Source organism: Rhineura floridana, chromosome 11 (genome assembly GCF_030035675.1).
Source record: "Rhineura floridana isolate rRhiFlo1 chromosome 11, rRhiFlo1.hap2, whole genome shotgun sequence".
Taxonomy (NCBI): Eukaryota; Metazoa; Chordata; class Lepidosauria; order Squamata; family Rhineuridae; genus Rhineura; species Rhineura floridana.
The window spans coordinates 74227340-74238100 of record NC_084490.1 but is presented as its reverse complement, the minus strand read 5'-3'; the positions used below and the strand labels follow the sequence as shown (position 1 = coordinate 74238100).

General features: G+C 36.1%; 1 long non-coding RNA gene across 1 annotated transcript; it reads right to left on the bottom strand.

Moving 5' to 3' along the window:
- Window positions 1-749: 749 nt before the first annotated feature.
- Window positions 750-10559, bottom strand: LOC133366410 (uncharacterized). Its single transcript, XR_009758399.1, has 4 exons — window positions 10473-10559; window positions 9395-9445; window positions 7823-7900; window positions 750-819 (listed from the first exon to the last, which is right to left on the bottom strand). It is a non-coding gene; the product is annotated as an uncharacterized LOC133366410 (long non-coding RNA).
- Between the last annotated feature and the right edge of the window lie 202 nt (window positions 10560-10761).

Below are 10761 nucleotides of genomic sequence, written 5' to 3'. Positions count from 1 at the left end.
ACTGGAACTGAGGATGATATGATAACGGCCTCTGAGTCTCGTGAAGACCCAAAATTTGCTGTACCGAAGGTGAGGGAGTCGAGGGAGAAACAAATTTTGGCAAAATGGACTGAAATAATACATAAAAAGTTACCTGAAGTGGAACAGATTATTTTACCTGCTAAATTTGAAAAACGTGACATGCTACACCTTTGGGGCTATGTGATGACCCATGTGGCTTTACCTGATGTTTCGACAAAAAAATTGACCAAATATAGTCAACAAAAAATAGTACAATTTTTGAACAAAACTTTTAAGCCATTAAAAGAAACACTTTCAGGTTTGAGGGTGAAGTCGAGACACAAAGAATTATGTTATTTAAGATCTTTAGCGATTGATTGTGTGTTAAGACTATTAGTGGCGAGGAAGCCGAGAACGTCTACAGAGGTTTATCCCGATTGGCTAGAAGAAAAACATCTGATAAAGCACTTTCAAGATATTCACAGATCTCGAGTTATTAAGACTTCTGATGAGCCTCCGCCTCCTTTTTTGAGCCAAATTGACAATAGAAGCAAATTAGTGCCAGAAGAAGATTTTATAACATGGTTGGAAAAAGTAATTGATTGTTTAAAACAGAGGCAGAAAATCATAAAACAAGGAAAAGATGATAAACAACAACGAGGGGAGTCAGCATCGGTGGCGTTGACAGTTCCCAAAAGGAGAATGGAAGAGGTTGCTGAGATCGATGAGGAGGAGAGACAGGCCCAATCGGTTTTGCAGGGGGTGTCTTCTAAGGAAGCGCCCCCGACAATCGGTGAGGCGATGGGGATGCAGGGAGATCTGGAAACAACGCAGGGTGGTAGACCAAAAAATAAGGGGAGAAGTAGGAAGTTTAATAAAAAAGGAAAGGATTATATAGACAGTAGCTCAGACCAGGAAAAAACACCCGAGACGGTTAAAAAAAGACCTAGAATTGGATTACCGTGGAGTGAACAAGGGGGTGAGAAGATCCAGGCTGTTCAGGATTCCATAACAAATGTATCTGATGAAGTTTTATTAGAGGGAATCTCAGTATTAGAAACAAATTTAGAAACAGATTTATTTTTTTTTTTTTCAATAATTTTTATTCAGGTTTTCATAAAACATACAAGACAAAATCATAAAACATTCAAAGACAAAAAACAAAATCAAAAATAGTTAAACAAAAAGAAAAAAAGAAAAAAAAACAAAAATAAAAAATAAAGAGTAAAATATTGACTTCCCATTTGTCAAAGATCAAATCAGTTATAAGTCTATAATATATAACAATCCTGTCTCTTAAGTCATATTATAAAATCACTTTCCTCCAATAGTTATCTTACTTAATCATCAAATCTCATAAACATTACTTTATTCTTTCCACAAAAAGTCAAAGAGAGGTTTCAATTCTTTAAGAAATATATCTATCAATTTTTTTTTTCCCAGATAAGCATATCGATTAATCCATCTCATTACTAATTATGATAATCTTGTTGTCATAACCATAGTCAAAATAAACATTTCAATTAATCCATCACATCAGAATCTGTTAGGTTCAGTAATTTCAGTAGCCATTGTTCTATTATCCCTATTAGTTCCATTTTCCATCTTCCATCTTCAGTAGTCTTGTTAAGTCCAGTAATTTCAGTATCCAATCTTCCATTATCAGTATTCCATAATAATCTTGCTGTCAAAGCCATAGTCATATAGTAAGAGTCTGATGGGAATTACCTCTATCCCAAATATTTTCTTGCCATCCATTCTGAATAGGTTGCTGAAATACTGCTGTAAAATCATATCTCTGTTCTTTTTTTCAAAATACACTGGGTCATCTCTTGAAAGTTTTTCCATTGTCACATGGCTGCAGTTAATTCCATAAATTTTCTCTATATTGGGCTCCATCACATCATTCCAGTCCAGAAGATTATCCATGCCATTGATAACTTTATCTCTAGAATCTTCATTAATTTCTTCAGAGATAACATTGAGTTCCAAACAATAGATTTTATTTCTAAAGTCCATAGACTCCAAATCTTGTTCCTGTTCCACGTTTGTTCCAATCTCCGGGATCTCCTCTCTCACAGGGACCCCTGTTCCAGTCTCCAGGGTCTCCTCTCTCACAGGGACCCCTGTTCCAGTCTCCAGGGTCTCCTCTCTCACAAGGACCCCTATGTCTTTAATCTCCTGTGTCTCCAAACAATAAATTTTGTTTCTAAAGTCCATAGACTCCAAATCTTTTTCCTGTTCCACGTTTGTTCCAATCTCCGGGGTCTCCTCTCTCACAGGGACCCCTTCCAGGGTCACCTCTCTCACAGGGACCCCTATATCTTTAATCTCCTGCTTCATTTTACTCAATTCAATTTTCAGCTCCTTACAACCCTGTCGCAGGTTTTGTTTCGTTATCTCAATCTCATCCATTATTTTCTGAAACATAGTTATTTCCAGCTTCTCAGCCACTTTCTTAATTGCCATTTTAAAAGAAAAATATAGGAAAACCACTTCTTATTTCAGCAACAATTGGGTTAATACTCCAAACTTGGTGACATCACAGTATAAACAGAGCAGACAGCCTTATCTCTCCATGTTTAAGTAAACAAAATGCAGTTCCCAGGATCGAAACAATTAATGGCGGTCGTCAGAAAACAGATTCGTCAAAATAAAATAGACCAAAAAGAGAGTAGTCTCAAACAATATAATATTCTTCAAAATAAAAATCTGGAATAGAAATCCCTCTTCTGTGTATATCTTTAGAATGCAAATCCAGGACAGCTTTTTGCAACAAAAACAGAGATAAGCTATTAATTAGTGAGTAGCAGAGAGAAGTTATGGCTCCCCAGTGAGATGTCAAAAACCGATCAATCTGGCAAATCTCTTTTAAACAGCAACAATTTAAGTCAAGTAAAAGAAAAATATAGAAAGAAGGGTGCTTGCCTGTTAGTGCGTTCTCTCTTAGAAGATAAGATGAACGTTCGCTTTTCCAGATAGAGCTTGTTGTTAAAAATCCGTCCCACCTTCGTCGGCTGGACCTCGTCCCATAAATTAATGAGATCTGGTCGTCCCAACAAAAATAGGCTTTGAGGTTAATCTCTTCGTTTCTCCCTACCCGGGAGAAGTTTAATCAGTCAAAAAAAGAAAAAATCTGACTGATATATCTGAATAAGCTTCTTTTGAGGCAGGAGCCCGTCTCAAGAGCAGGCACAGGCTAAGTCACCCTTCCCGGAAGTCCAAATTTAGAAACAAATTTAGAAACAGATTTAGAAACAAATTTGGGAAATGGAGGGAAGGGTCATATGAATGATACTGGTATGGCTTCTGGCGCTTGTGGGTTTTCTTCTTTTCGTAGGAATGAAGACAAAGTTTTGCAATCGAGGTTGGAGCGAGGAGAAAGAGTGAAAGCGAGACAAGAGACTTTTATAACTGATATTGAAAGAGAAGTACAATCTACATTAACACCAAAAGACATTTATCCAAAAGGAAATCCAAGAGCAGATTCTGTGAGTATTGTGGAAAGCTCTCGCTCACCTGGACTGCAGAGTCCTATTAGAACATCATCGAAGCAAAGGGAACGAGGAGAAGTTGGGATAACTCATAGTTCTTTAGATCAGTCCCGTCCCACTGGTTCAGGATTGCCACAAACTCGTTCTTATGCAAAGGCAACAAGAGGTAATGTGCAGAGGGAAGATAGTAATCCATTAATGCCTAGGTTGTATTTTGAAGGGGATGAAGAAGAATATATAGAGGGTTTTTTCAATGCTGCCTCGAACGAAAGAGATCCTAGAAAGAGGTATGTTGTACGTTTTCGTTATGTTGGAGTGGAGGCTGAAAAGGACACGAGGGCTTATCTCACTAAAGTGTTCTTAAGAGATACTTTAAAGTTTCCCAAAGAAGATATAGTGGCTGTGATACAACTACCTGGCTCCAAAGAGACGGATGTCTGCCTTGCTTCAGAGCGTGCTTACAGACAATTTTGGATGGCCAGTAGGGCTGCCTGTCAAGCAGACAATTTACTCTTAAGAGGTTATGAGATTATACCATTACTTCATGGGGATACTAGAGTACTCACAATTAGTTTACGCACTACCACTATTCCGGCACAGGATGTAGCGCTTTGGGTAAGGAAATATGCAGACATTTTAATGGGTCCAAACAAAAAATACGATGAAGAAGGTTATTGGACTGGAGAATACCGATGTGTGGTTTCTTTTAGAAATCGCTCTGAAGAGACTAGGCAGGGTTATATACCTAAATATTTCTTTTTGGGATCAGACCGGGGTATTACAAGATACAGTGGCCAACCTGCTGCATGTTTTCAGTGTGGGGCGTATGATCACATACGACGTAATTGCACAACATCGCTTTGCGCAAAGTGTGGGGAGAGAGGTCATCAAACGGCTTATTGTCATCGTGGTATCACGTGTAATCTGTGCGATGAGATGGGTCATACGTATTTATGGTGCCCCCAATCATACTATAACAGACAGGATGCAGATAGAAGTGCAAAGGCTGAAAGAAGGGCAGAGTCAGGAAAACAAAAAGCTGTTATGCAGATGAAAAGGAAAGCTAGGCAAGAAAGAGATATGGGAAAAGAAGAGAGGACAAGTAGACCACAACCCGAAAGTCGGGCAGAGACTGATACTCAAGGGTGGAAAATTGATTCTATAAGAAATAATTCTCAAGAAAGACAGGATAATTGGAATACAGTTCAGAAGGGAAAAGGAGGAAAAAGTAAGCAAAAGACAAAGCATTTAGAAAGGGTAAATAATGGAACATTAATCACAGAAACAAATAGATACCGAGTCTTAGGTGAAAATTTGGAAATAGTACAGGATGCAAGGTTAGATCAAAATTTAGATCCTGGTGTTATGAGTCATAGTAATAAGGAAGGACAACAAAAGACACAAAAAAATATTCCAGACAGAGATTTCATAAAAGAACAAAGGAAACCAAAGAAAAAATATATAGAACAAAGGCATCAGGAAGGAACTAATCTAGAAGAAGAACAAAGGAATGAAAATATTAAAGAAACAAAGTCTCAATTTTTAGATTCACAACAAGAAAATTCTTTGCTCATCAAGCCGGGTGTTGAATCTATCGGAAGAAAAGACTTAGAGGAATTGCAAGAAGTTAATCTGTCACAACAGAATTTGCATGTACAAACAGTGGTAATAGATAACAGTTCTCCAATTTTCCCTTTAAATATCCCTGAAGAACCCCCTCCTATTCCTTTTACCAATACTTCTCCCAGTAAGACTACACTTCAGGATTTACCTGAAGGGGTAGAAAGAGAAAATGAGATGCAAGGAGAGGTAACTTGAAGAGAAGAGTTAAAAACAAATAGTATTGTGGTGATAAAGATTTTAAGTTCAATAGTGAATCTTCCTGTTTTAGGGCACTGTATTTTAAGAGATAGATAATTTGATTTAATATGTTTTTAATTTAAAGTTTTATTATTAGGGAAAATAATTTATAGGTTTAAATTAGATTATAATAAATTGTTTATAAATTGTTTAAAAATTGTTTATAAATAGGTTTTTTATAAAAATAAGTATAAATAAGTATAAATATAAATAGGTTTTATAAATAAGTATAAATATAAATATAAATATATATTTTGTGGTAGGTTTAAATTCAATTTCAAATTTAAATTTAAAAATTCTTTCCTGGAATGTTAGAGGTTTTAGAATGAAAACAAAAAGGGATGAGGTGCTTTCTTTATTACCCAGATTGTGTTATGATATTTATGTGCTTCAAGAGATAAATTTTAATAGCGAACAACAGAGATGCGATGCTCAGAAGTTGTGGAATGCGGGACCGTCGTTATGGTCTTACGGTGTGGACAATGCGACAGGAGTTGCGATTCTTTTTCATTCTCGTACAGATCTCACCGTTGATTTTGTTTTGGAGGCCGTACCGGGACGGCTTTTAATTGTAGATTTTACAGTTATAGAGCAGATAGGTAATAGTAAAAATAGAAGAGTAGCGTTTAGATTGTGTGGACTTTATGCCCCAGTTAGTGTGGCAGAGCGAAAAAAGTTATGGGGTAATCTGAAAGATTATAGTAATACAAATAGAATTTTGTTAATAGTAGGAGATTTTAATAATAGGTCTAGGTTAGCTGATAGGAGTGCATATAGATCATCAAAATTTAAAAATAAAAAATTGGCCGTGGGTTTAACGGTTGAAGAAAGAGAATTAGAAACATTTTTGAATAAGTTAAATTTAGTAGATAAGGCTTTAGAAATACAAAATGAATTAGATTATTTTCCTGTAGGTGTAAGACAAGCATATGTTAATAGTTATCCTGTTTTAGATGGTGTGAGGTATACTTTTTATCATCCTTTGTTTGCGAGTAGGATTGATAGAATACGTGCCCCTAAACAATTAAAGGTGGAAAAATGCAAAACAATTGTTACTCCGTGGTCAGATCATGTCATATTAGCGATGGAATTTAGTATGGGGCAAGTTTTTTCTCGAGGCAAGCCTTTATGGCGGTTAAGGCCTAAGTTGTTAGACATGTTAGAGTGTAAAGAGGTCATAGCCACAACATTAGCTATTCTTTTAACTTTATTTGATTTGTATGGGGATGATTTAAATCAATGGTGGCAACGTTTAAAGAGATCAGTAGTTAAACAATGTAGGAATTATGAAAGAAGGGCTAACCAAAATGAAATAAAACAATATCATGCTGCCGTTTATCAATTTTTAAAGTGTCACCTGTATGTTAATAAAGGCCAACCATATAATAAACAAGTTTTAGAACAATCCAGAAATACGATTAAAACTTATCATCAAAAACAGAGGGACAAAAGGAAAAGATATAAAAATAACAGAGCAAAGGGACCCATCATTGATATCGATGAATGGGCAAAGGTTAGAAACCCTAAAGTTCCAGTAGAATTTAAAGGATTAAAAAAAGATGAAGACAGCGATGTTGTCTTTCATCCCCAAGGTATGCTCCAGTTAATGGAACAATATTATGAAAATATGTTTAGTTTAAAAAATATTTCAGTTAAACAGGTGCATGACTATATAGTGGCCATACCAAAAGAGAGGTTGAAACATCTTTATGATGGGTTAAATGATGAAGATGAACAAATGCTGACAGCAGTTGTCACAGAGGAAGAAGTGGTGACGGCAATCGTTTCAGGGAAAGGAAAATCAGCACCGGGACCGGACGGTCTGGGCTGGAATTTTTATAAAATATTTAAGAAATGGCTAGCGAAACCACTTGCAGCGGTATATAATCAAGCCCTAGAGAGAAATAATTTACCTAATTCATTTTATAATGGTATTTTAATTTTTTTTCCAAAAGAAGGAGATCTTACGTTAGTAAAAAATTGGCGGCCTATAGCCTTAACAAACACTGATTATAAAATTTTAGCAAAAATATTTAATAATAGGTTAGCTAAGATAGCTAGTAAGATAATAGTTAAATTTCAAACAAGTGCAGTGCCGGGAAGAACTATGGTAGATTCACTACTTTTATTTCGAGAAATTTTTCAACTTGTACAAAAAGGGATGTGGAAAGGACATATATTACAATTAGATCAAACGAAAGCTTTTGATAATATACATCATCGGTTTTTGTGGGAGATACTTCTTTGGAAAGGCATTCCGGTGAGTTTCGTTAATCATCTTCGATTGATGTATGAAAAAGCAGTGGTAGTGCCTCAAATTAATGGATACAGAGGGAAACAAATAATGTTAAAGTCTGGTGTCAGGCAGGGATGTCCTATGAGTCCATTGTTATATGTGTTAGTTTTAGATGCTGTTTTATGTAAAATAGAGTTGGAAGATAGTTTAAAGGGAATCCAAATACCAATACCTGTTAATTTAATGCACATGTCAGGCTTGGACTCGGGTGATCTAAGTGTGAAGGCTGTTGCTCATGCAGATGATGTATCTATTTTAGTAAATGATAAACGAGAAATAGAAATAATCAGAGATTTGTTTGAACAATTTGGTCAGGCTTCTGGTGCCCATTTAAATATGCAAAAGAGTTTTATAATATCGCCCAATAACATTAAGGGAAATATACAAGTAATGCCATTAGAATATCTGATTAGTAATAAAAATAAAAATCAAGCAATAAATTCAGAAGCTGTAGAAGGGCAAATTAAAATACAAGTTAAATTATTAGGAATTTATTTTGCAGTTAAATGGGAAGGGTGGGAATATAATTGGACTATGTGGAGAGATAAAGTTAAAGAAAAAATACAAATGTGGCAAAAATGGCATCTTTCTATCTATCAAAAAGCTATGTATGTTAGTACGTACTTAGTCCCAGTAGTAGGTAATTTGGCAGCTGTCTACCCACCACCTGAAAGGATCATTAAGGAAATCAATAAAATGGCATTTAAATTTCTATGGGGAACGGCTAATTTCCCCCTTGCAAGAGCAGAGGCGTATAAATCTGTAGCACAGGGTGGTTTAAATTTTACAGCAATTGGTTTCAAATTTTTAGCAATTTTTGTTAGTCATAATTTTGGAAAATGGGCAGAGGTAGAAAGAAAAGAATTGGCACCACAATTTTGGTTGGTTGCCTTTGCCAAACACTGGAGAATTAAAGATTGGGCCAAAATATGGTGGGAAGAAGATAAGGTCAATTATAAAATCACACAATCGCTAAAGTGTTTGGGACCTGATTATTTGATTGAAATTTATAGTAATTTAAGAAAATGGAAATTAAGGGCAAGCATAATAAAAATTGAAAGGGGTGAACCAAAAATTATGAAAAAGAAAATTTATAGGAATTTATTAGAAGTAAATAGTTTTCAACCACAATTTGAAAAGAATGTAAAAAGGGAAAATTTATCTATGTACTTAAAAGAGCCTGTACACCAGATAGAATTCTTTAAAGATCAAAGAATTCCTTATAAACTATGGGACATCAGATGGAAGTTTTTTCATCAGATTTATAGCGTGCAAACAAATAAGCCGTGGCTAGCAAATGCTAACCAAGCTTGTCCACGATTAAGATGTCAGGAAGAAGCTGTAAGAACAGGGCAGACACAAAAAGAAACCATTCAACATTTTGTTAAAGATTGTGTATCTGCGAAAGAGACATGGACTATAATAGCTAAAACTCTGGATTGGCCAGACCTTTTGAGGCAAAACTGGGAAACTATTGTTTCGGGAGCAGAACCAGAAAAAGGAATTCAAGGCCCGAGACAAAGAAAAGGAGTGAAAAGACTTAGAAATAAAAACTATGTAGTCAATAATTATTGGAAGGTACCCTGGACAACGATAAGAATTGTTAATTTATTTGTTCTAAGTATCTTATGTTGGCAACGGTTAAAAGAAATTAAGACTCAAAATATATGCAGTTCTGAAAGTACAATTAGGACAATATTATCAAAAATAAGAGAACTGAGTTTATTTGAAAAGGAAAAATTACCGCATGAGAAGTGGAGAAAATTCTGGCCGTGGACATCAGAGTCGACACCTCCTATAACATAGAGTTGAGATGAATATATTGTATTAGTGTTAAGTTAGTTAGGAAAATTATATGTATTAGCTAGATATGTTATTATGAGAGTGGCGATATTGTTACGTGTTTTCGCGTGCGGGATGTAACCTAGTAGTATGAATAATTTAAATAAAAAATCTTACCTAAAAAAAAAAAAAAAATCTTACCTAACCCTAACCCTAACCCTAACCCTAAACCCTAACCCTAACCCTAAACCCTAAACCCTAACCCTAACCTAACCCTCACCCTCACCCTCACCCTCACCCCTAACCTCACCCTCACCCTGACCCTCACCCTCACCCCCACCCTCACCCTAACCCTAACCCTAACTCTGTTTTCAAGGAGGAAGGACGTGGTTTTCTGGAGCTCCTGCGAAGGGTTTGGGTGAGCGCGATTTTAACCCCCTTGGGGGGGTTGAATTTCTTCAAAAATAGTATCTGGACATTCCTAAGACTGTGGGGATTCTTTTGAGACCACTTGTGTATTTGGGGGACGTACGGGGGGGGAGCTAAAGGTCCCCCCCCAACGAGGCCTACTAATCCCAAACAAACCTCCCCCCGGCTGGGGGAAGGAAGGACTTTGAAATGGAGGCCAAACAGCTCATAGAAATAGATAGAAAGCTCAAACAAGAGCTTCGCCAGAGAAAAGGAGAGAGAGTTAAAAAGAAAGAACTCCCTCAAAAAGGTGAAGGCCAACTGGGGAGTTGGGAGGAGAAAGAAGAACCTCCAAACAGGATTGGAGTGCAAGCTGGAGCCTCTTTATCCAGCAACCTCATTAAGATTCTTCAGTTTGTAGAGAATACAGAGTCACCTAAACCTACAATGCAATATATTACAGAGGAAAAGTCAGGAGAAAAGAAAGAACTTATACAAGAGCAGATAAAAACAACAGATGAGATGAATGAAATGAATTTAGAAATGCAATTAAACCCTGGGAATATAATAGAATTCCTAAAGGAAAATCAAACAAACTTAGAAACTTCTAAAAAAATTGATGTGTTACCTACCCCATTATCTGTTAAAGATTCCAGAGATTGTATAATAAATCTTACAATGTCTGCAGGATTTGTAGAGGAAAAAGCAAGCATGCAAAAAGAAAGTAAAGCAAACCTGCAAAATGCAGAGTTGCAAAATGCAAACCTGCAAAAAGCAAGCATGCAAACTGAAAACTGCAAACTCCAAACTGCTAATAATGATGTAATTGACCAGGCCTGGGAATACTCTCAGCTAGATACAAATCCTGAAGTAGATTCCAGAGATAGTATGGTAAATCTTGCAACTTCTGCAAGCTTTGTA